The sequence below is a fragment of the Canis lupus genome, chromosome 35, assembly GCF_048164855.1.
Source record: "Canis lupus baileyi chromosome 35, mCanLup2.hap1, whole genome shotgun sequence".
Taxonomy (NCBI): Eukaryota; Metazoa; Chordata; class Mammalia; order Carnivora; family Canidae; genus Canis; species Canis lupus.
Genome location: NC_132872.1, coordinates 23,199,684 through 23,223,681, shown reverse-complemented (window position 1 = coordinate 23,223,681; position 23,998 = coordinate 23,199,684). Strand labels below are relative to the sequence as shown.

The 23,998-nt window shown below is 39.8% G+C and overlaps 1 long non-coding RNA gene across 10 annotated transcripts in view; it reads left to right on the top strand.

Moving 5' to 3' along the window:
* The window catches only part of LOC140624847 (uncharacterized), a 69,277-nt gene that overhangs the window by 2,277 nt on the left and 43,002 nt on the right, over positions 1 to 23,998 (top strand). For 5 of the 10 annotated variants that reach the window (XR_012024288.1, XR_012024286.1, XR_012024287.1 and 2 more), the window contains exons 2-5: positions 7,937 to 8,041; positions 9,018 to 9,219; positions 10,013 to 10,170; positions 15,271 to 15,319. This is a non-coding gene — a long non-coding RNA (uncharacterized lncRNA). Of the gene's footprint in view, positions 1 to 703; positions 902 to 7,936; positions 8,042 to 9,017; positions 9,220 to 9,533; positions 9,738 to 10,012; positions 10,171 to 15,270; positions 15,320 to 17,410; positions 17,547 to 23,998 lie in introns of those variants that run through there. The other 5 variants (XR_012024292.1, XR_012024294.1, XR_012024289.1 and 2 more) reach the window with 4 other exon arrangements.

Genomic DNA, 23,998 nt, shown 5'->3' with positions numbered 1-23,998 from the left:
CTTTGTGTATCTCTCTCTCTCTCTCTCTCTCTCTCTCTTGCATTTTGAGTTTTTTTTTTAATTAAATAGGTGACATCAGAGTGCATGTGCATGTTAAGGGGAGGGGAGTGGATGAAGATATAGGGGTGAGAAGGAATAATGGAGGACACATGGTTCTTTCAGAAAGCAGAAGGGGTGGGATCCAGAGTGTGGGTCAGAGTGATTGGAGAAGAGAGAAGAGACTCTGCTGTCACTGTGGTGGAGGAGAGGATGGACTCACTGCAGTGGGTGCAGATAAAAGGGCACAGGCACGAGTGGGAATGCGGGATGTTTCCCTGTGGTGTCTCATTCACTGTGACATGGAAGAAAGTCAGCTATTCCCCTCTGAGGCCTCTGGAACTGTTGACATAGAGACAGTTGGATGTGAGCACATCCTCATTTCTTACCCCCCTCACTTTCTCCAGACACATGGAAGAGCGTGTGTGTGTGTGTGTGTGTGTGTGCGTGCACATGCACACTGTGTCTGGAGAGCCCTGAGCTGGAGGCGGTGTGGGAGCCCCTAGTCTCTGTCTGGGGCTGTCTCTTCCCATGCCTCCTCACCCCTCACCTCCACCTCACCTGCTTTCTCCAGGCCCATTCTGTCTTCCATTTTCTCAGGTTCTTTCTTTCTTTCCTTTGTCAGAATATCAGCCTTCCCTTGGCCGCCACCACCACTCTCATTAAGTTTCTGTTCCTAATTTAGTTATGAATGCTGAAAGTCTGACAGTTCATCGATATCTCTGGTACTTTTCCTTCTACGAGGCGAGCTGGTCGATACAGCGTGTGGGAGGCTGTGATAACTGTCGGACGTGGTTCTGGCCTTCTCAAAAACGGAGGCCCAGATTATATGGCAAGTGGAAACAGAGCCAGATTTTTGGAAATGGTGAGCTTTCATCTTCATCTTACTGTTTCTGTCTTCACTTCTCAACTAGGAAGCCTGGGAAAGATGTGGTGAAGGCCCTGAAAGAAGGGCTCAAAATATGGTCTGCAACAGCTGCCAAAAGGCAGCTCAAATTCAGCTTTCTTCTTAATGAAACCACAGGTTTGGTTCAGTACGTCTAACATCCTGCTTGAATCAGGGAGCCTTTGGACTCTGTTCCACAACTGGCAAGATGACTCACCTACTGGAGAAATTGATTAAGAACATTAAAGGAATTTTTAAATTGTGGTAAGGTACACATAACATAAAATTTGCCATCTTAACCACTTTTAAGAGAAATGTGCAGTGGTGTTAGGTATATTCACAGTGTTGTGTAACCAATCTCCAGAACCTTTTCATCTTGCAAAAGTGAAACTCTATGCTCATTAAATAACAACTCCCCATTCTCCCTACTGGCTGGCCCCTGGCCACCACGGTTCTATTTTTTGTCTTTATGAATTTTAACTATCCTAGGTACCTCATATGAGTGAAATCATGCAATGTTTGTCTTTTTGTGGCTGCCTTATTTCACTTAGCATAATGTCCTCAAGGTTCATCCATGTTGTAGCATGTGTTGCAATTCCCTTCCTATGTAAGGTTGACTGATATTTCATTGCACGTGTGTGCCACACTTTATTTTTATTTTATTTTATTTATTTTATTATTTTATTTTATTTTATTTTATTTTATTTTATTTTATTTTATTTTATTTTATTTTATTTTATTTTATTATTTTTTGCCACACTTTATTCATCTACTGATGGACACTTGGATTGCTTCTGTCTTTGCCTACTGTGACTAATGTTGCTGTGAACATGAACGTACAAATACCTGTTGGAGTTTCTACTCTCAATTCAATTTGAATTTGGGTATATACCTAGAAGTGGAATTGTTGAATCATATGGTAACTCTAATTTTAATTTTTAAGGACCTGCTATACTACTTTCCATAGAGACTGCAGCATTACATTCCTACATAAGAGTGAACATGGATTTCAATTTCTCTGCATCTACACAAACATTTGTTTTTTTTTTTTTAAAGATTTTATTTATTTATTTATTTATCTGGGGGAGAGAGAGAGAGAGAGAGAGAGAGAGAGAGAGAGAGAGAGACTTCCCCCTGAGTGAGCAGGGAGCTGAATGTAGGGCTTGATCCCAGGACCTTGAGATCATGACTTGAGCCAAAGGCAGATGCTTAATTGACTGAGCCACCCAGGCGCCCCTTTTGTGTTTTCATTAGTAGCTTACATGTGAGGTGGTTCTGATATGCATTTCCCTAATGATTAATGATGTTGAATATTTTTTCATGTGTTTATTGGTCATTTGTATATCTTCTTTGGAAAATTACCTCTTTGAGTCCTGTGTCCATTATTTAATCAGGGTTTTGTTGTTGTTGTTGAGATTAAGAATATTTTGAGATTTTTATGACATATATCTAGAATGACATAGTATGATCTATTGAACTCCAAGGCCTTTTATTTTTCTCCAGTGACTCTATCACAGTTCCTGTTGTGAAACACAGTGAGCTCCTTGAGATGAATCCCAATTTTAGGTAGCATTAAATGTGACTGTGCCCAGTTTTAATTTTAATTTATGATAATTTGAATCCACTTTTTTTAGATAAACCAGATGCTATGTCTCTTGACATATCCAATACAAAGGTATACTTTTTTTTAAAAAAAGATTTAATTTATTTATTCATTAAAGAGAGAGGCAGGCAGAGACACAGGCAGAGGGAGAAGCAGGCTCCATGCAGGGAGGCCGACGTGGGACTCGATCCCAGGTCTCCAGGATCACACCCTGGGCTGAGGGCAGCGCTAAACTGCTGAGCCACCCGGGCTGCCCCAAAGGTATTCTTTATTCTCTGTGCTGATGACATGATCCTGCAGGAATGTTTGGATTTTATCGGGAGAAAAAGCTCGGTGTCAAGTATGCCAGTTTTACAATGTGTTCCTATGAAGTAGAGCTACACGGGTCTATTGAATAGCTAAGTGTAGTCATGCTTCAGGTGTTCTAGGGTGGTGGTGTGTTGTTGGGGCCAACAGCACCCATTGGAGTCATGGGGACTCAATGCTGGTGCAAATTAATGACTCCAGAGGAGCTGCATTGGAGTTCATAAGTGGCAGGTCCTCCCCAGCTTCTCCCCTAAAAATCTTTCAGGTCAAGGATATCTCTTAAGTACTGTAGGTACAGAAGTTCAGGGCTTTCCTCTACTTTTTAGTGCCTTGGGAACAGATCCAAAGCTGCTCTTCTTGAGAAAAGTCTTATTTACCTATTGCTGTCCTTTGCCCACTCTGTTAAGGTCACACTACTGAGCAAGAGCATAAATCAGACTCTCATTTCCTCAGTGTCTACACATCTGTAGTCTGAGCATGAGACTCTCCTTTCAATCAGCCACAGAAAACAGGTAGGAAAATTATGAGCTCACCAGTAAACTCAAATTTGGATTGTCTTAGGTAGAAACCTGTGAAAGCCCCAACGAGTAAAATGATGTGTGAGAAATACACCCAAACAGGGAGGCTAAGCATTCATTCGTTTAGCTTCTCTCAGCAACCAGTTTGTGTTGAGTTGCAGTTCCCTGAACTTGGTTCTGTGGTATATGTTCTGGATCCACATGGAAAGTCCTGTGCCCAAACTAAGGCCTAATAACATTCCTCAACTCTTATTGAGGCTCTCTATAAGCAATGGCATGTATGGAACACTTTGAGTTTTTCTTTTTTCTTAAAAAAAAAATTGATGAGGGGGCACCTGGGTGACTCAGTGGTTGAGCATCTGCCTTCGGCTCAGGGCATGATTCCCAGGTCCTGGGATCAAGTCCCACATTGGGCTCCCCCGCATGGAGCCTGCTTCTTCCTCTGCCTGTGTCTCTGCCCCTCTCTTTGTGTCTCTCATGAATAAATAAATAAAATCTTTAACAAAACTGATGACACTTCAATAAGCATTACACTGTTACCATATATATAAAGTTATACCTTGTAAATCATTTTTGGAGGAAAAAAGACTTTTCCAAAAGTAGATTTACTTGCTTACTTAAAAAAAAATGAGAATAAGGTTATGTATTTTATTAAAGTTATATATTCTATGGTTTTCTTTGCTTTTACCTTTGCTGTCAGGAAGATCAGTTTAAAACTCAATTCTTTTTTAAGATTTATTTATTTATTTGAGAGAGAGAGCAAGAGCATGAGTGGGGGGGGGGCCACAGGGAGAGGGAGAGGGAGACAGTCGTAGGCAGACTCTGTGCTGAGCTTGGAGCCTGACACGGGGCTCGATCTTGCGACCCTGAAATCTCCACCTGAGCCAAAACCAAGAGTCCAATGCTTAACCGACTGTGCTACCCAGGGACCCCCTCAATTATTCCTTTTAATCTGATTTTCTGTGTCAATATTTGCAGACTTTGGTTTTTATGGTTTGTGTATTCTTTTTTAACAGCTCCATTGAGGTATCATTTACCATATAAATCAGCCATTTAAACTGTACAATTCAATGGATTTTAGTAAATTGATAGAGTTGTGCAGCTATCGTCATAACTCAATTTCAGAATATTTTCTCATCCCAAAGGATCCCCTCCCCTAGCACCAGACAACCATTAACCTACTTTCTGCCCCTGTAGATTTGTCTATTCTGGACATTACATATAAATGGAATCATATATTATTGGCCTTTGTGAGTTGCTTCTTTCACTGAGCATAGTGTTTTCAAGGTTCATCCATTTGGTAGCATTCATCAGTTTTTCATTTCTTTTTATTATTAAATAACATTCCATTGTATGGATATACCACGTTTTGTTTATTCATTCACCAGTTGATGGGCATTTGGATTGTTTTCAGATTTTGACTATTATGATTAATGCTGCCACGAATGTTCGTGAACTAGTCTTTGTTGTAGATATACGTCTTTACTTCTCTTGAGTAGATAACTAAGAGTAGAATTGCCGAGCCTTACGGTTAATTAATGTTAACTTTTTAAGAAATTGCCCAACTGTTTCCAAGGTAGGGATGCCATTTTACATTTCCACCAACAATGTGTGAACATTCTAGTTTCTCCATGTCCTCACCAATACTTGCTATTGTCTGCCTTTTGAATCACAGTCCTTTTAGTGGATGGGAGGTGCTATGTTATTACAACTTTAATTTGAATTTCCCTAGTGACAAATGACATGTATCTTTTCATGTGTTTATTGACTATTCACGTATCTTTTTTAGTGAAACGTTTATTCAAATCTTTTTTCTATTTTTAAATTGGGTCGTTCATTTTCTTATCATTGAATTATAAGCATTCTTTGTATATTCTGGCCATAAGTCTTTTATGAGATATATAATTTGCAAATATTGTCTTCCAGTTTGTGGCTTGTCTTTTTATTTTCTTAATGGTGTCTTGTGAACTGCAAAACTCTTAAGTTTTTATGAAGTCTAATTAATCAATATTTTGTTTTATGGGAAGTGCTTTTGATATCATCTCTAGGAAATCTTTGTCTAACTCAGGTCACAAAGATTTTCTCCAATGTTTTCTTCTAAGAATTGTATACTTTTATTTTTATTATTTTATTTTATTTTTTAAGTAAGCTCCATGCCTAGGCTGGAGTCCAATGCAGGGCTCAAACTCATGACTGCGATCAAGAGCTGAGCTGAGCTCAAGAATCAGACACTTAACTGCCTATCCACCCAGGCACTCTAAAAGTTGTGTAGTTTTACTTTTAGTAAGGAATGTTAGGTCTATGATTCATTTGGAGTTAATTTTTTGTATGGCATGAAGTAAGTGTCTAAATTAGTCCTTTTCCTTGTGGGTATCTAGTTGCCTCAGCAGCATATGTTGAAAAGTTGCTTGTGTAATTGTTAACTCTGCTTTTATTGCATTTCTGCCTTTAAAAGAAAGGTGAAGTAAGTAGGGCATAAAGAATTAATGTATGAATGAAGATGAAGAGATTCTTCTGTGTTGAAATTTTAAGCACTTACATTAGATAATGAACAGCTGGTTGATGTTTAAAAGAATAACTTGAACCATAATGTTATTTCGTTTCCTTCATCTCCCCCATTCCCTCCCCAACTCTCTACTGAACATCTGCTTCTCTTCTGTGAGAGGAAGTGAAAGATTTAGGTCAGGCATAAACACAAACTATCTTTACTGTATTGTTCCCTTTTAAGTAAAAAAAAAAAAAAAGAAAAAAAAATCCACCCTGCTGGGTCAGTTTAGCTCTGAATTACCCTATACCAACAGATCTACTGCAATTTTTGGAAGCTGGCTTTCTCCAGGAAGCAGAACTGCTGTTGCTAATTCTTGGTGTTATGTAATAAATCTAGGGGGTCACTTTCAGGGATGCTAACAGGAGTCAAGACACACCATCCTTCAAATATCACAGAGCTTTTCTTTATATTTGCTATATTGATGAATTTTGCACAAGAGGTACCTTTGGAGATATCGCTAGAGTTGGGAGCCTTCCCCATCCAGATCCCACATGTATGGCTAGAGGTAACCCCAAATAAAGACAGGTTCAGTTGACTTCTGGCTTCACTAATACAGCGTTGCAAAACCAGCATTCTTGGGGAAGTCTATTCCTAAAAAAATACCATCCATTTCACTATCTTAAGTCTTTGCAAAGAGCAGGATGATTATATCTTCTTTTGTGGAAATTTACTGAGTTCCTCTGTTTCATGGTGCTGACTTAGCAGCTATAACCGGGGGTACTTTTCTACTCTGGCTTTGCCGGAGATCACTCACAATCAAGACCGTGGCCTATCATCATCAACAATAATAATAATGCAATAGCTGATAGGGATACAGCATTCATTATACACCAGACACTCTTTTCTTGCCTTATATGTATTAACTCTTAGCTGTGCCCTGGAGGCATATATCAAAGCAGGCATTGTTGGAGGAAGTAGGTATGGAAGCCATTTAGTTAGTTTGGAGTATGATAAACTTCCTCTCATAAAATAGAAGGGAAGGCTCAAGACACTGCTTGAGGGATAAAGTGGAAGAGCATGGTCCTTTTTTGGGCTCCATAAATTTTTCCGCTCTAACACTCATTTTAGTAAAAGCAGCAGGTAGGAAGCACTGGTTTTCCTCACCTTGCTTTGGTTAGACATATTCTTTCTCCAGCACCTCCAGAATCCCCATCTACTTCCATTTCCAGGCACCCACTTCAGGAGCCTGGCTCTGGGCCACTCGAGGGCCACCCGGGGTTTGTCCATGGCAGGCTGGGTCCCCATCGGTGCAGCAGCCATTTGCTGGAAAGGGGCAGTTTCAGCATCAAGGGGGAGATCTTTTACAATTCTGACCCACTATTGATCAGAACCAGGAATTCCCCTTTAAGATTTAGTTAGGTTACAAACACTCTGGCTTTCTCTCAGCTTTTAGCCAGTTTTTGACATTTTAGTGTGAGACTCGAGAACAAGTTTCTTGGGAGGAAAAAAGAAAAGGGGGGAGGAGAGATTCTGGGAGCACAAGTTGTCAGAAACAGCAAGGAGGGGCCACAGTAGGGGGGAACAGTCGGGAGAGCCTTTGTGTACCTCAAAATTTTGCTGAGGGCCTTGCCCTGACAGCAAGGTGCAGATAGGTCTTTCACTACTGGCCCCCAAATCTCACCAGCACTGTAACAATGGCCTCTACAAGCTGTGCTCTCGCCTTTGTTCTCTGACTCAGAGGAATGACTCAAATGGTGGGAATGTCCAGACATGTAAGAAAGGAGACAGGTTATTACAGATGGGGGTGGGGAACTAGTATGGGACAGGTGGATCCTGGTGGTATCAGACAAAATATGCCTTAGATGGCTCTGTCTTTCACAGATACATCGACTGATCCTGCTAAGTGAGGAACATGACCAAGATGGCCTTTTCCCCCTCCGCTTGACTAAACTTTAAACTGGGTTCCTACTGACAAGGGGTCACTCACCTCCCTTGTCTTAGAGCAAATATTTACTTCAGAAAACTTATAATTGTAAATTTTCCATTTGGCCATTTGAGATGTAAATCTTTTCCTGACTCTTGCCTCTTTTATGACCCAGAACCATCTGTTTTAAGGATCTAAGAAGCCATCTTTGAAATGCTATCATCAAGAAAGAGAACATCAAGGTCTCCCAGTTTCTGTAGGAGGGAAGGAGCCTGAACTGGTAAGTGTCAATTAGCAAACACAGATGGCCCAGTCATGGACCAGACTCCCCTAACATCCTCCAGCACTGTTTCTACTAGCCCCCCTCAGCCCTTAAAAACCCTCCTGCTTTTTTGTTCTAGGGAAGTTAAATTCACTGTCCCCTTTTGTGATAGACCGGAATTATGTCTTCTTATTTGCCTGTTAAATTCTGTTCCATGTAACTTTTCCTTGATGTATAGAAACTTGCACAGTATTTTACCTAAACTGACTCTCCATGTGTTTGGAAAGCCATTAACTAAGAAGACAGGATAGCTTTATCACGGTACACTACTGTTTGGACTCATTGTTGAAGGTCTGACAACCTAAAACATTTCACATACTATTAATCACCTCCAAAAAATCCAGAACCCAAACCAGGATGCTTCCTATGTCTCTGCCTCTCTCTGTGTCTCTCATGAATAAACAAAATCTTGAAAAAAAGTGGGATTTGAACCCAGTCAATTAGTCTGTGAATCATGATATCAGTTTTTTTTTAAAGATTTTATTTATTCATTCATGAGAGACACAAAGAGAGAGAGAGAGAAAGAGACAGGTAGAGACACAGGCAGAGGGAGAAGCAGGCTCCATGCAGGGAGCCTGATGTGGGACTTGATCCCAGCACTCCAGGATGACAGCCCGGGCCGAAGGCAGGTGCCAAACCGCTGAGCCACCCAGGGATCCCCTGATATCAGATTTTAAATGATTGTCTTTCAAGGTTTCACTGAGCTACCTTGTTTGGATACTGGCCCAGAGGGAAACCTGTATCTCCGGAAGGAATTAAGGAAGAACTTCTGTCAAATTGTGTCTCCATCCCACCTCCCAGGAGCATTTAGTATTCCTTAGGGAACCTCATTCGTATGCCCCAACTCTCCTTCTCTTTCGTACCTGTCACCTGTAATTTCTGCTTTGGGGCCTGGCCCAATCCCTTGAAACAGCCACGCTGATCTTCATTTCAGGGTTGCTCTGACAAGGACAGTTGGGGATCTCCCCTGGTACTTCCAGCAATGCCTTCAGTGGACCATGAAGATGGTAGCAACTTCCTCTCTGACTCATGCATAGGAGGAGATTCCAACATTTTGTCTGTCGTTCAGTCAACCATCCACCTATTAGCAGCACTTGGGTGATGAATACAGGACAACTCAAACAGTGCACGCTGAGGTGATGTTACTCACTCACAACTGATGACGTCAGGGGCACAACAATAAGTAGAGCATTAGAAAGCAGACAGCAATGGCTTCTACTTATTCCAAAATATCAGCGATGCCACATAAACACATGTTAAAAAAAACCTAAGCCTTTCTAGCTCCCTTTCCTTCCTTGACATGGAAGGAAAAAGACCTTGCCAGACCTTTCAGTAGCTTTTGGATCAGCATGCTTTAAAGCATCACAGACAAAATTTTAGAAGCACTGCCTAGAAAATGTAGTTCTGGGACTTGTTCTGAGGCAGGTGACAAGTCTTGTTTTTACCCTAGAGCCTGCCCTTCTCTCATGTGGAATGCAGCGAGGTTTTATTTTGTGAACCTGTGGAAAGCACTCTGTAGGTTACATACCTGAGCTGCGTGGATTCGGGGGGACAATGGTGAAGTCACTAAAATGCCTCCAACTCTTCTACTTTCTCCCCATCGGAGAGGCTCCCTCTCACTAGTCCTATCACATATACAGCTCTTATCTTGGAGGTAACATGAACATTTTACTTCTGTTTATTGCTGGTGTCACCTCTAGATATTTTTTAGTATTGATGAGATGTTTTGTAGAAATCAACATATAGTGTCCTAGACAAGGAAAGCTTTAAGTGATTTAAAATAATAATTTTCCCTAAGTGTAAGCACTTTGTGGGATGTTTGGAAAGCACAGAAAAGAAAAGAAAATTATAATCCCATCAACCCAGAAGCAACCATCGCTAACAGGTTTTTTGTTTTTGTTTTTTTCCTTTTGGTCTTTTATTCTGTAGCACTGATGTTCTCAAGTGAAAAGACATGGTTGCCGCCCAGAAGGAACTTACAACTTTAAGGGCAACACCAATGAGAAAAATTAAAACAAAATAAGATAAAAAACCAGATAACACATGGAATGATGATAATGATGATAATGAGGATGATGATGATGATGGTAAGGAGGAGCAGCTACAATCATGCTATGAACATATCTACTCAATTTTTATTTTAAAATAAGAAAATCCTAAGAATTCACATAGAAAGTCAATTTAGGAAAATTAAAGTCTTTCTCTGAAGTTCCTGGTTGCACAAGTTACAGTTAATTAGTGGCTACCAAATAGTAAATGGATGAGCATAGTCAAAGCAGCTAATGAATAAATTGGGGTTTAATTATGAGCTGAGGAAGTCAGAAAACAAATCTGAGATGATTTGATACATATTCTGGTTTTGGTAGGCTCGTTGATTTCTCCAAAGTATCTGTGAGACCCATAGTGCCTGGACCCAGTCACTTCCTGCTTTGTCAGCCCCCCCCTCCCCACTGTGTGCCCTCAGGCAAGTTACTTAACCTCTTTACTGTTACTTTTGCATCTATAAAATAGGGAAAGAAGGTTGTTGTATTAAATGAGGAAACCCATCGGATGGATTTAACACAGTCCCTGGTGCATAATAGACACTCAAGAAATGTTAGGCATTATTAGAAGTAGTGTAAGGCCGTGGTTAAGGAAACAAGCCCTGGTCAGACTGCCTTGCCACTCTTGTGGCTTTTTTCTACTTGCTTGTAGGAACAGATCATCAACAACAACCTCTATTTAAATACACTTTTTGTCTCAAGAGTTTGAAAATAAACGTTTTTTGTCTTTGAATTGCTTTAAAATAATCATGAATTTATCAAAGTAGGCATTCATGAAGTGCTTCTGGGAAGTCCAGAGTTTTCTAAAGAAGACCTTTTCATCATAAAAGGCTCTTAGAGAGTAGCAGTTATTTACTATTAATGAAGCCATATACATTTTCACCACTAAGATGGCAAAACCAAAAAAGCAGTTCTTTCCCTTAGAAAATGTAATGTTGGGTAAGTTTGGAGTCCATTACAACTTTTGCAGCCCTCAGAGCTCTCCCTATGGTAGGAAGTTGGAGAAAAGAAGCAGAGAGAAACTGAATTGATGTTACACTCTGTGACATTTATGGAAAAGTCACGAACTTTTTACCCAGTATTTACCTAGTCAACATACTTGGGTTTCCTGGGCATTGTTCTTTCTTCAGAAGACCTTGCTATGAATGTGGGAGGAGCCTAGTGGTTCAAAATTACTGTTGGTTCCTCTTGAATTATTGTGGGATAGGATCTTACTACCCAGAGTATAGTCTGGGAACCAGTAGCATCAATATTATCTGGAAGCATAATAGAAATGAATAGTTTTTGGTTCCACTTCAGATCTAGTTAATCCCAACGGCATTTTAATATGATTTCTGGGTGATTTGTATGAACATCATGTTTTGAGGGGCTTGCAAGTCCCAATGGGTTAAATATCCAACTCTAGATTTCAGCTCAGGTCATGACCTCAGGGTTGTGAGATTAAGGCCTGCATTGGGCTTCGTGATGAGTATGGAGCCTGCTTAAGATAATCCCACTCTCCTCTCTCCCTCTGCTCCTTTCCCCACTTCCTCTCTCTAAAAAAAAATATTGAGTAACACTACTATAGGGACAACTGGACAAAGTATTTTTTCTCTTATAAGATAGTTGTTGAAGCATTGATTAGTCTCTATTCCCAGAATATCCTCTCCTACCAAACAATCAGTTGCTTCCCAGGCTCTCTCTTCACAAAAGCACTGTCAGGACAAGTCTGATTAAAGATCCTCCAAACAGCCAGCAGGAAAAAGTTTTGCTCGTTTCCCCAGCCAGGAGATGAAAGACACAAAATGAATCTGGGACATACCAACACGCCAATAAAACTCCATAAATCTGAAGTCTGCATTGTTCAGCATTTTATTACTGTATCAAAGCACTTTTCCTGGCCTCACTGTTGAATGACCAGAAAATGGTGTTCAACTAATTGAAAAACCCGGCAATAAAATTCATCAATAACATCTTCATTAGTAGGGGGCTATTGACCTAGAGAACTGAGGCTGACCTAAAGACCTAACAGGAAAGAAACACTCCAAAACAACATATCCGGAAACAGCTTTTTAGATGGGAGTAAACTTGCTTTTGTCACCCTTATAACCTTCATTTTCTGGAATAGGGATGTATCTACAGAGCAGGATTGTGGCAATTTCCTGGTGAGCATGACTAGTAATAATAGCCTACATTTGACAACATTTTATGATTCACAAAGTACTATAACAGTGCTTCTCAAACTTTAATGTGTGTATAAATTACCTGGGGATCTCGCTAAGACGAGGATACTAATGGAGTAGGTCTGCAATGGGGCATGACTTGCTGTTTTTAACAAATTCACAGGTGGTGCTCCTATTGCAGGTCCACAAACCTTATTTCGTGGAGAAGGCTCTTACCATGACTTCTCTTGCGATTCACAGAAATTCTGTGAGGTAGATATAGCTGGCATTTTTTTTCTCTTTCCCCATGAGAATATTGGCTTTAAGATGGTAAAAATTTGCTCATCACTATATCCCAAGTACCTATAATAGTAGGCGCTCAATAAATTTTTGTTGGATGAATGAATGATTGCATTTTAATTTTACAGAGGAATTTGAATAATGCTTAAACCAAAGTCACAGTCTAATAAGGGGGAAAGCTGGCATTTGAACCCAAGAAACCACTTATGTCAAAATTTGGTACCAAATGAATCTACTTTGATGGTTTGACTTTCTTTCCCTTTTTCCTTCTCCCCCTTCTTCTCCTTCTTTGGTAAATTTTTTTGAAGGAACTTTTAAAAATTAAAGTATAACAGAAGAATGGCCCAAATGTAAGCATATAACTGACTATTCTTTACGGTGGGAACATACTCATGGAACTAGCTCTGTAGATACCTATCTCATACCCACTCCTAGTCATTACTCTCTTCTTCAGGGTCAGTTTTGACCTTGATAGAAGTAGAATTTTATAATATATCTTCTCTAGTGTATGCCTTTTCTTACTCTGTATTAATTTTGTGTTCCTGAATATAGTAGTAACTTGCTCATTTTCACTTTATAGTATTTCATTGTGTTTATTGTGTGTATTCCATGAACATACCACAATTTATCATACATTTCACTGCTGATTAGCATGAGAGTTGATTCCAGTTTTTGGCCACTATGAAATAGTGCCACTATGGACTTCTTGTATATTGTTTTTGGTAAACATATGTACATATTTCTTTGGGATATGTATTAGAAATAGAGTACTTCTGATTTTTGATATATTCAGTTATTGTAGATACTGCTAGCCAAACATTCTTTCAAAACAGTTGTATTAATTAATTCCTTCATCTTTTAAAACATTTTTAATGTTGATTAATTTTCCTAGGTAATCATTAAAATTCTATTTTACCTTTACTGCATGAAGAGCTATGATGAATTTTATTGCTGTGACTTTTGGATCAGGATGGTGGATTGAGCACACACATTTATTTTCCTTCCTTCAGAACCTCATAAAATGACAATAAGTAGATTTTTTTTTTGAGAAAGGTATAAACCTAAAAGGATAAAGAAAATGAGAGAGGAAATAATAACACAATTTGGGATATTTAAGAAAGCTGAATCCTACACCAGCAGATAGTTGGTAACCTGATTTATAGAATATAATCCCTAAAAGCTTGAGGAATTGGCACACAAGTGCTTCTGGAAGAGGGGAGGTAGTGTTAAAAGGGACATTACTGATTTAGTCTATTTAAAAAGCAGTTAGATCCTCTCCTCCAACCCACAGATTCAGAATTGTTTTCTATTCCAATCTACATGGAGGAAGTCTGAGGAAAATGATCCCTGGAGAGTATAAAACAGAGGGTCCCTGCACTAGGATTCGTCAGACACAGTTGAGGGTAGGAGTATGATGGTGAAAACTTAGGGATTAAGCAAATTATATCCTGAATACTGGGACCCCCCCCTCCCTGGCCTCTTTTACACTCAGCTTCCAAATGTTGATAGGAAGGCAACTATATTCTAGGTAGGAGACTGGAAGGTCCTTCTCTAGGAGCTCTACTAGACCAAAAAGAAGTAATAGTACTGATATTTGGGGACGAGGATCTCCAAGGAAATTGTCCAGCTAGATCAATAAGTACAGTGAACCCACGGTAGTCAAATACCAACCATGAGCTCAGAACTTCCTACCAGCTCTTTTAGGACCCAACTCATATATGAGTAGGCAAGCAAGGTCACCATATAGCTAGATTAAGATTTCAGCATAAAACATAGAGACCAAAACAAACACACAGGAAAAAAGCAACCTGGAAGAAAAGACTTTTCAGGGGAAAGAGTATTCAAAAAAGTCGTTATTAATGTTCTCAGAGAGAGATAAGTTGGTATTTCACTCATGAAATAAGAACAGGTTGCTTTAAAAAAGAACAATTAGGGACACTTAGAAATTAAAAATATGATTACAGACCTAACAAGCTCAACAGGGACACCAGGGTGGCTCAGTCAGTTAAGCGTCTGACTCTTGATTTCAGCTCAGGTTGTAATCTCAGGGTCGTGAGATGGAACCCTGAATCAGGCTCTGCGCTGGGTGTAGAGCCTTCTTAAGATTCTCTCTATCCCTTTCCCCACCCCATCCTCACTCATGTGTGTGGGCACACTTGTACGCTCTCTCTCTCTCAAAGCAACCCCCACCCCAAAACCTCAACAGAACAGCGTGAAGATAAAACTGAAGAAATCTACAAGTTGAGCTAAACAGAAAAGAGTTGGAAAAGAGAAGAGAAAATATAACAAAATTGGAGGACCAGATCATGGGGTCTAATCCTTTATAAATAGGAGTTCCAAAAAGAGAGAAAGAGGGAAAATAGAAAGGAGGAATTCAGTACTCAAATTGTTAATAGAAAGGATGCTTCAGAACGAATGAAGGGAGGTCCTAATAGCCAGGCATTGGTGGTAGACAACAGCTAGGCACTAATGTCCAGAAGTAAGTAAATCAGAAGGGGATTTTATCAAGAAGATGAAATTATAGGCTGACACTGTGTTCACAATAAGTTGATGGGAATTTCAGACATCTGGCGGACAGTTCGGGATTGAATTGTGATGAGTAAATAGAAAACTGAGTATATGAGTAAATAGGGAAAAAAGCAGCAGTTATTAACTGTTCTCCTATCTCCTCCCCCTGCCCTGGGTCACCCCCCACTCCAAAAAGAAGAAAAACTTGTCCAGGAAAGGAATCAAGTAGACCGCATGTCTCAGAGGTGAGTGGCCTGTGCATAGTCACCATAGTGCGAACAATGACTGTTGATCTAACCCAAATTTAAATTACAACTCTATTGAATGAATGCAGGGGTGGAGGTGGTTATGGGAAAAGTGTGTGTTTGGATGAGTGTTAAAAAAAGCTAAGCCTAATATTCCCTGGTAGAAAATCAATAGACAAGGACAATAACTGAAGAGCCAACAAAATTACAAAATATGTGTCTTATTTAGTGATAAATTCCAAAAGAAACCTCTGAAGGAGATGAAAGAGGCTGCCTCTGGGGGGGAGGGGGTAGCTATTTTTTAAGTTAGGTCTTGTAAAATAACTACATGTATCTTCAAACTATGTGAAAGTATATAACTGATCAAAATAAAAAATTAGAATGAATTTTATTATAATTATACCAACCAACCGATGGCTCCTTAACTTTCTTAAGGTTTATTTATCTATGAAAACGAGCATTTCAATCCATAATTAAAATACATCCTATTTTTGCCAGTTGTTCTGTTCTCTGTTCTTGGGGAATCCTTTGTAGGCATCCCAAGGATCTTATTTGTAAGTGATTTCCACTGTTTCTCCACGCTCGGGTTCTGGGCAATAGCAAAGAGGACCAAAGAGAGGGAACAGGAAAAGAAGGAGGACTTTCAGAAGTTCCTACAATTGGATGATCTGCTAATGAATAGGGTGAATCCTTGGCCCTGGATAATTCAGAATGAACACACTTCCCCTCCACTCAGAGCTAGAGCAGCAAGTTGACTCTGGGTGGCTTACGCAGCACAGTGCCCAGTGTGGAGAAGGACTCTTGTAACAGAATGAGAGAATCATGGCCCTGTCATTGATGCAGATGTTCAGGTGTGAGTCATTGACAAATGATCATTCTTCCTGTGACATGAGCCTGGTCCAGGTGAGGCTGGTCCTTCAAAGAAGGAAAACCCAACATGGTGCAATAGGTATTGCAGGTAAGATGGCAGGTGTCACTGGGGACATAAAGTTGCCTTTGGCTTGAGTTCCCTTGGACTGCAGTCCCACCTCTTGCTTATAACCCCTCTAATGCTAGTGAGCAGTGCCTCAAGGACTTCAGGGGGCCTCCAAATAACCTGGAGATCCCCGAATCCCTCCTCTAAAGATTCTGATTTAGTAGGTGTGGCAAAGGGCTCAGAATTTTCCTTTTTAACCAGTTCCTAGGTGATGCTGCTGCTGCTGAGTGTGAGGCCCACACTTTGTGAAGCACCAAGTGGTGAATTTTTAAAAAAGATTTTATTTATTTATTTGAGAGAGGGAGAAACAGACCAACATGGGGAGAGGCAGAGGGAGAGGGAGAAACAGACTTCCGGTTGAGCAGGGAGCCCGCCTGAGCCACCCAGGCGCCCCCCAAGTGGTGAATTTTGAGAGGTTCAGATGAACAGCAGAAGACTTGAGTTTGAAAGAATGAGTGTGTCAGCAGCTCACAGGGACTGTTTTTGCTTTAAAAATTAAATATATCCTATGAACAGAGGAGTGTACAGGATGTATTTCAACAAATATATATCTGCCCAGTTTAAGGGATAATGTTTTAAAAAGCCCAATATACCCACCAACCAGATCAGGACTTGGAACATTCCAGGACATTAGAGTACCCTTGGGGTGATGTGGTTAGCTAATATTTTGTTTATTTTTTTAGTAGCTAAAAAATAATTCGTGATTGAGGTCGGCTAGTAATTTTCCTCTTTTGAATTGCTTTTGTCAGTTTTTGGAATCAACGTTGTGCAGAGCTCACAATCAGAGTTGAGGAGTAGTTTTTTTCTCTTTTCTGTACTCTGGAATAGTTTAAGTGCAATTCTATTATACTTAAAAATCAATTTATATGCATTCAATAGCCAAATATCCTCACACCATATGAAGCGAGATATGTCATGGAGGCCAACACAAGTGACCTGACTGCTGATTCCGTATCTTTCATAATTACAAAACTTTTAAAGTTCCTTTTTGAATCTGGTTTTGTAAGGGATGTATTTCTAATATTTTTCTATTTCCCCCAAAGTTTTCAAATCTGTTTTTGCTTTTTTACATTTCTTTGTTGTTTTCTTTTTCAAGATTTATTTATTTGTTTTAGAGAGAGGAGAGAGCCTGAGCTCAGGAGCCTGACCACAGGGATCCATTTCACCACCCTGAGATCACGACCTGAATAGAAGCCAAGAGTTAATGCTGCCCCTTCAATTTTCTTTTAGAAATTGAGCTATAAGGGACATACAGCTTTGTGTAAGTTTAAGGCATAAAATATATTGATTTGATACGTTTATGTATTGCAATATGATTACCTCTGTAGCTTTAGCTAACACCTCCATCATGTCACATAAATGACCACTTCTCTTTTGAGTTTTTGAGTTGAGTTGAGTTGAGAATATTTAAGATCTAGTCTTGTAGCAGTTTTGAAGTGTATAATAATTGTTATTATCATACAATCATTATGCTGTGAATTAAATCTCCAGAGATGAGGTACCCAAGTGGTGTAGATTTCAGCTGGGGTCATGGTCTTCAGATCATGGGATTGAGCCCCTGTTGTGCTCCCCACTTAGCAGAGAGTCTGCTTCTCTCTCTCCCTCTGTCCCTCCCCCTGCTCATGCTTTCTCTAAAATAGATAAATCTTTAAAAAAAAAACTCCAGAAATTATTCAGTTTCCAGTGGTGAGTTTTTACCCTTTAATAACATTACTACCCCCACCTCCCACCGCCACTGCCCCCCACCCCTGCCCCATGGCAGCCCTGATAACCACCATTCAACTCTTTCTATGCTTTTGTCTTCTTAGATTCCACATATAAGTGATATCATACAGTATTTCCTTCATTGCCTGTCTGGTTATCTCACTAAATACAATGCCCTCAAGTTCCATTCATGTTGTTGCAAATAGTAGGATTTCTTTCTTTCTTTCTTTTTTTTTAATGGCTGAATAATATTCGTCTGTGTGTATCTTACAACTTCTTTATTCATCCACTGACAGACACTTAGGTTGTTTCCGTATCCTGGCCATTGTGACCAATGCTGTGACAAACATGGGAGTGCTGAGATCCCTTTGATATCCTGTTTTCGTTTCCTTGGGATCAATGTCCAGAAGTAGGATTGCTGGATTATATGGTAGTTGTATTTTTAGTTTTTTTGAGGAACTACCATGCTGTTTCAATTTCCATTCCTTCCAACAGCACATGAGGGCTCCCTTTTCTCTACATCTTAGCCAACACTTGTTATTTCTTATCTTCTTGATGATAGATGTTCTAACCGGTTGTTGGAGGAGGTCATAGAGAGGACATGACTTCTGGGTGACCATGGAGCTGGGTTCGGGCAATTGGAGGTTCCTCACCCCTGCCCTGTTCTTGGAATGTATTTCTGCCCTCTGTCCCCACAGCCAGAGCTGTTTTCAAGGATGCAGCCTTGGGAGAGCAACGTGTTGCCAAGACCATCCACTCCACGTTAGTGACTAAACCCAGTTAAGATCTCTAGGCACACGTTTAAGATTCTGGTGGGCGGTGTAGCCCTCTACTTGTCTTATGGCCACTGGAAACAAGGCTCTACATAAATTGTCTTGTTTATTAAACCTGCCACCTGCCAACTGGCAGTGGCCTGCTCTTCTTTCTTCGGCCTCCCCTTACCTTCTGTGTGCCAGGGCCAGTTTCTGCACATCATCTCCAACACTTGTTATTTCGTGTCTTTTTGATAATAGTCATCCTCACAGGTAGGATGTAGTATCTCGTTATATTTTGATGTGCATTTCCTTGATGATGAGTGAAGTTGAGCACCTTTTCATGTACCTATTGGCCATTTGGATGTCTTTGGAAAAATGTCTATTCAGTTCCTCTGGCCATTTCCTTTTTAAATTTCTGGTATTACTTGTGCTTTTATTTTCTTAAACCAACTAGAGGTGGGTAAATTGTGTTAATTTTTAATTCAACAATTTTCAGCTTTGTTAATTGTCTCTATTATTTGTTGATTAACCTGCCAACTTATTTTTATTTTTTTTCTAAATATGTTTTTTGGCTTCATTAACCTGTCCTTCCCTTGCCCCCCCCCCCTCACTTTTTTTTTTTAGCTTCTCGAGGTTGATGTTTAGCACTTTAATTTTCAGGCTTTCTTCTTTTCTAATATAGGCTTTTAGGGCTACCAATTTCCCTCTAAGTTCTGCTATAGCTGGATTTACCCAATTTTGTTTGTGGTACTCTTATTATTCAGTTTTGTATTTTTCCTGGTTTGCAATTTAATTTCTTCTTTGACCTATGAACTACTTAGTTTTTTGATTTGGAAACATACGGGATTTTCTAGTTATTTTTCTGTTAGTGGTGTCAAGTTTAACAACATTGTGGTGTTGTTAAGAAACAATGTTTTGAATGAAAACAATATTCTGGGGTTTTTTGAAACTTGCTGTAAGGATGAGGGTGATGTGCTTGAAAAGTGCGTTTGAAAAGAAAGTTCTGCAGTTCAGACTGCATTGTTCTTTCTCTTTCAAATACATATTTATCTTAATCTTAATTATGTTTGTTAGTTATATGTAATTAAATATCTTGTGTTTTTGCTGATTTTTTAATATTCTTTTTTTAAAAAAGATTTTATTTATTTATTCACGAAAGACACAGAAAGAGAGAGGCAGAGATATAGGCTGAGGGAGAAGCAGGATCTCTGCAAGGAGCCTGATGTGGGACTTGATGCGGGATCCCTGGATCACAACCTGAGCAGAAGGCAGACGCTCAACTGCTGAGCCATTGAGGCGTCCCTGATTTTTTTTAATATTCTTAATCTATCAAATACAGAGAGATTTGTTAAACTATCCCAATATGATATTGCATTTATCTATTTCTTCTGCTAGCTTTTGCTTTAAATATTTTGAAGTGTCAAAATTTGCACAAAAATTTAAAATTATTTCTTTCATATAAAATGTACCTTTTGTTATTATGAAGTGACACCTTTTAAAAAAAGATTTTCTTGTTTTTATTAGAGAGAGAGAGAGGGAGAGAGGGAGAGAGGGAGAGAGAGCATGCAAGTGGGAGGAGGGGCAGACGGGGAGAGAGAGGGAGAGAGAACCTGAAGCAAACTCCAGGCTGAGCTGAGCGCAGCTGAGCCCCAGCTGAACTTGCCCTTCACGCATCCCAGGCCAAGTACTAGGTATGTGATTAGAATCCATACTGGGGCAGCCTGGGTGGCTCAGCGGTTTAGCACCACCTTCAGCCCAGGGCCTGATCCTGGAGTCCCGGGATCGAGTCCCACGTCAGGCTCCCTGCATGGAGCCTGCTTCTCCTTCTGCCTATGTCTCTGCCTCCACCCCTCCCCACCCCCGGGTCTCTCATGAATAAATAAATAAAATCTTAAAAAAAAAAAAAAAAAAAAAGAATCCATCCTGAAAGTGCACCCTCTTGTCCCTGCTATTTCAACTCCTCCTCCTGAGTCACCTCATAGCCTTTGGAGTCATGATAGCTGAGGGCCTGGACAACAGTGAGCACAGACAAGTCATCTCTATGTTTTCTGTTAAAATTCCCGGCCACCAGACGGAGGAATGTAATAGCATGTTTGTTGTTTTATGCCCCTCACTGTATTTTGGGGTGGTTTGCAATGCAGACAGATGACTGAACCAATAATGCCTACACCCAGGCAGTTGGGAGCTCGCTTTCCCCAGTCTATCACCATTTCTCTCTCTATTCAGAGCCATTAATCTGCAAAGGTCAGGAAATCAGGATTATTTGGCTGGATCTAGAAATGTGTACACAGTAACCGCTGCTTTCGCTTTGACTTGAGCTTGGCTCGGGACCTTTGTAAACTAGCTGTCAGGCTGAGCAGAATCATTCATTTTAAAGCATGAAATGTGTCCAGGCTTTTCACTTGGAAGATGATTGCTCCCCATGGATGGGCTCATCCATCACAACTAGCTTTCCTCTTTGTGTGGCTAAACATATCAGATGATAATCTGGGGAAATTTGGTGTCTTTAGTTTAATCCTGCTCTATTCATTTGCTTCTGAAAAGCAAACAAAATAGCACTTCCAGGTTTATTCCTCTTGACATGGACTGTTAATTTTAAAATGTTTCTCTGAGGCAGTCTGCATTTTCTTTTGAGGAGATCCTAGGAGAAAGGCGGCCTTACAGGCTGGCTAAATGTCACACTTGCCAGGTTTCAGACTGTGCCAAAACTTTAGCCTTTTCTTTTTCCATTGAAGTACTGGAAAGCATTGTAGTACTTTATTGAGGGTGATGAATGATATCTATTTAATAAGAACTTTAGCACTTCTATTTTATCCTCATTGCTTTATAAAACAGGGCTTTATTTTCCAAACCTTTCCAAATGTGTTTCCTCTTCTTTATTATCATAAGACCAGGTGCTCAAATCCTTGACTAAACTTATTGGCAACATTTATTCTACTAATTTTTTAAAATTTAATTTAATTTTTTTTTTTTTTTTTTTTTTTTTTTTTTTTAGTAAAAGGTGAAAGATGTATCGACCTGAAGAGAAACCAGAGTATTATTCTTTTTTCTAGGCAAATAAAGCAGAGTACTCTGCTGTCACTCTCTAACCTTGGATCACTTACAGAGTTCTGAACTGTTGTAAACATCCATAGGGAAAGTCCTGGAGAAAATTAACCAAGAGTTGGCAAGGAAAGGAACTGGGCTTTGTCTGGTTAATTCTATCTGCCATGTCTCTTGGGTTTCCTTTAGCTTCATTTCTTTTTCTTTCTTTCTTTCTTTCTTTCTTTCTTTCTTTCTTTCTTTCTTTCTTTCTTTCTTTCTTTCTTTCTTCTTTCCTCTTTTTCTTTCTTCTTTTCTTTCTTCTTTTGCCTAAGAACATGATATAAGACTTCTATTTTTGTTTCCAATTTTTTGCCTTTTTTTGTATATATTTTTTTATTGGGATTCAATTTGCCAACATATAGCATAACACCCAGTGCTCATCCCATCAAGTGCCCCCCCCTCAGTGCCCGTCACCCAGTCACCCCAACCCCCCTCCCACCTCCTTTTCCACCACCCCTTGTTCATTTCCCAGAGTTAGATCATTACAAAAGGTGGCTGCTGCCTTTTGCCCTCAGACTCGGCTCCCCACCAGCCCCCTTCCATGTGGCAGTCATGTCCATCTGTGGGGCCACAGGCTTTGTCTTCCTTGTTGTTGTGTCTCCGTTGCCTAGCATAGTGCCTGGTGCATAGCTGATGTACAAATATATAATGAGAATATGAAGGGAAGGATTTATTTCCTATGAATGGTAAAAACAAGCAGATTTAAGAAAAATAAGAGAGATTGCTTACAGTTTTTCTGAAGACTTTTCAAGCTCAAGAAGGTGAATTTTCAAAGGTAATTTTTTCCTCCAGGTATTTGAGAACGGTTATATACATATTCAGTGCTTTAGAGGTAAATTTACTGTCCATAGGAAATGCATATTATTAGAAACATTTATTTTTTTTTTCAAGAAACTAATATTGAGTTTTTAGATTTCAAGCCATTATGTGTGTGTGTGTGTGTGTGTGTGTGTGTGTGTGTGTGTTTTAAGATAAAGCTGCCAAATCTTTGCATGTAAATGGAAGTAAAGAGGTGGAATCCTAAAATTAGTAGAAGACCAACAGTCAGTGAATCCAAGTGGCTTCCAGGGCCTGAAGGAACCTATGCACCAGGGAGCCTTACTGTCAGGGCCAGGATCAAAAACGATTTCATGATAGTGCATCAGACCTAGAGAGGTGAGGGAGGGAAGCAGTGCATGAAAATTGCATAGTTTGGTAATAAACCACTTAACTGGAAATATCTTCTCAATTATTCTCTCACAGAAAAGTCAAATACTGATCTTCCTGGACTTAGGGTTATATCCTGATAAACCCATAGTAAGTTTAAGATACCATAATTGAAAAATCCATTTAATATGCCCAACCTGTTGAACATCCTATCTTAGCCTCGTTTATCTCAAACATGCTCAGAACTGTAGCCTATAGTTGGACAAAATCTTCTAACACAAAGCCTGTTTCATGATGAAGTGTTGAATATCTCATGTGATTTATTGAAGACTATACTGAAGGTGAGAAACAGAATGGTTATAGGGGTACAGAATGGTTGCAAGTGTATTGGTTGTTCACTTTCATGATCACGTGGCTGATTGGGAGCTGAGGCTGGCTGCCTCTGGCTGGCATCGTAAGAGAGTATCTCATTGAATATTGCCAGCCCAGGGAAAAGATCTACAATCACAATTCAGAGTACAATTTCCACTGAATGCATGTTGCTTTTGTACCATTGTGAAGCTGAAAATTTTAAGTTGAACCATCTTAAGTCAGGAACCATCTGTATTGGCAAACACTGATTTGAGACCCTAAGCAGTGATAGGAGATTGGAGAAGCCTCCTCTATACTCCATGTGCAACTTCCCCCACCACTCTCACAAAATAGCTGGAGAAATCCTTTTAAAAACAAGTCAGTCAGATCATATGACCTCCCCACTTAAAATGATCCATGGCTCAGGGCTTTGCATAACATTCATGAATAAGAGCTAAAAGTCCTCTGGATTCTGGCCAACTCACAAACTCATCTCATACCACTCTTTCCCATGAACTTTCAGGTTTATTCATGGTGGAAATTTCCTTGTTGTTTCTGGAAAACTCCAATCCCATACTCTTTTTAAGGTCTTTATACTCATTGTTTCCTCTATCTTTAACTACATATCCATACATACCCTCTTATATATCCATGGCTTGTCTC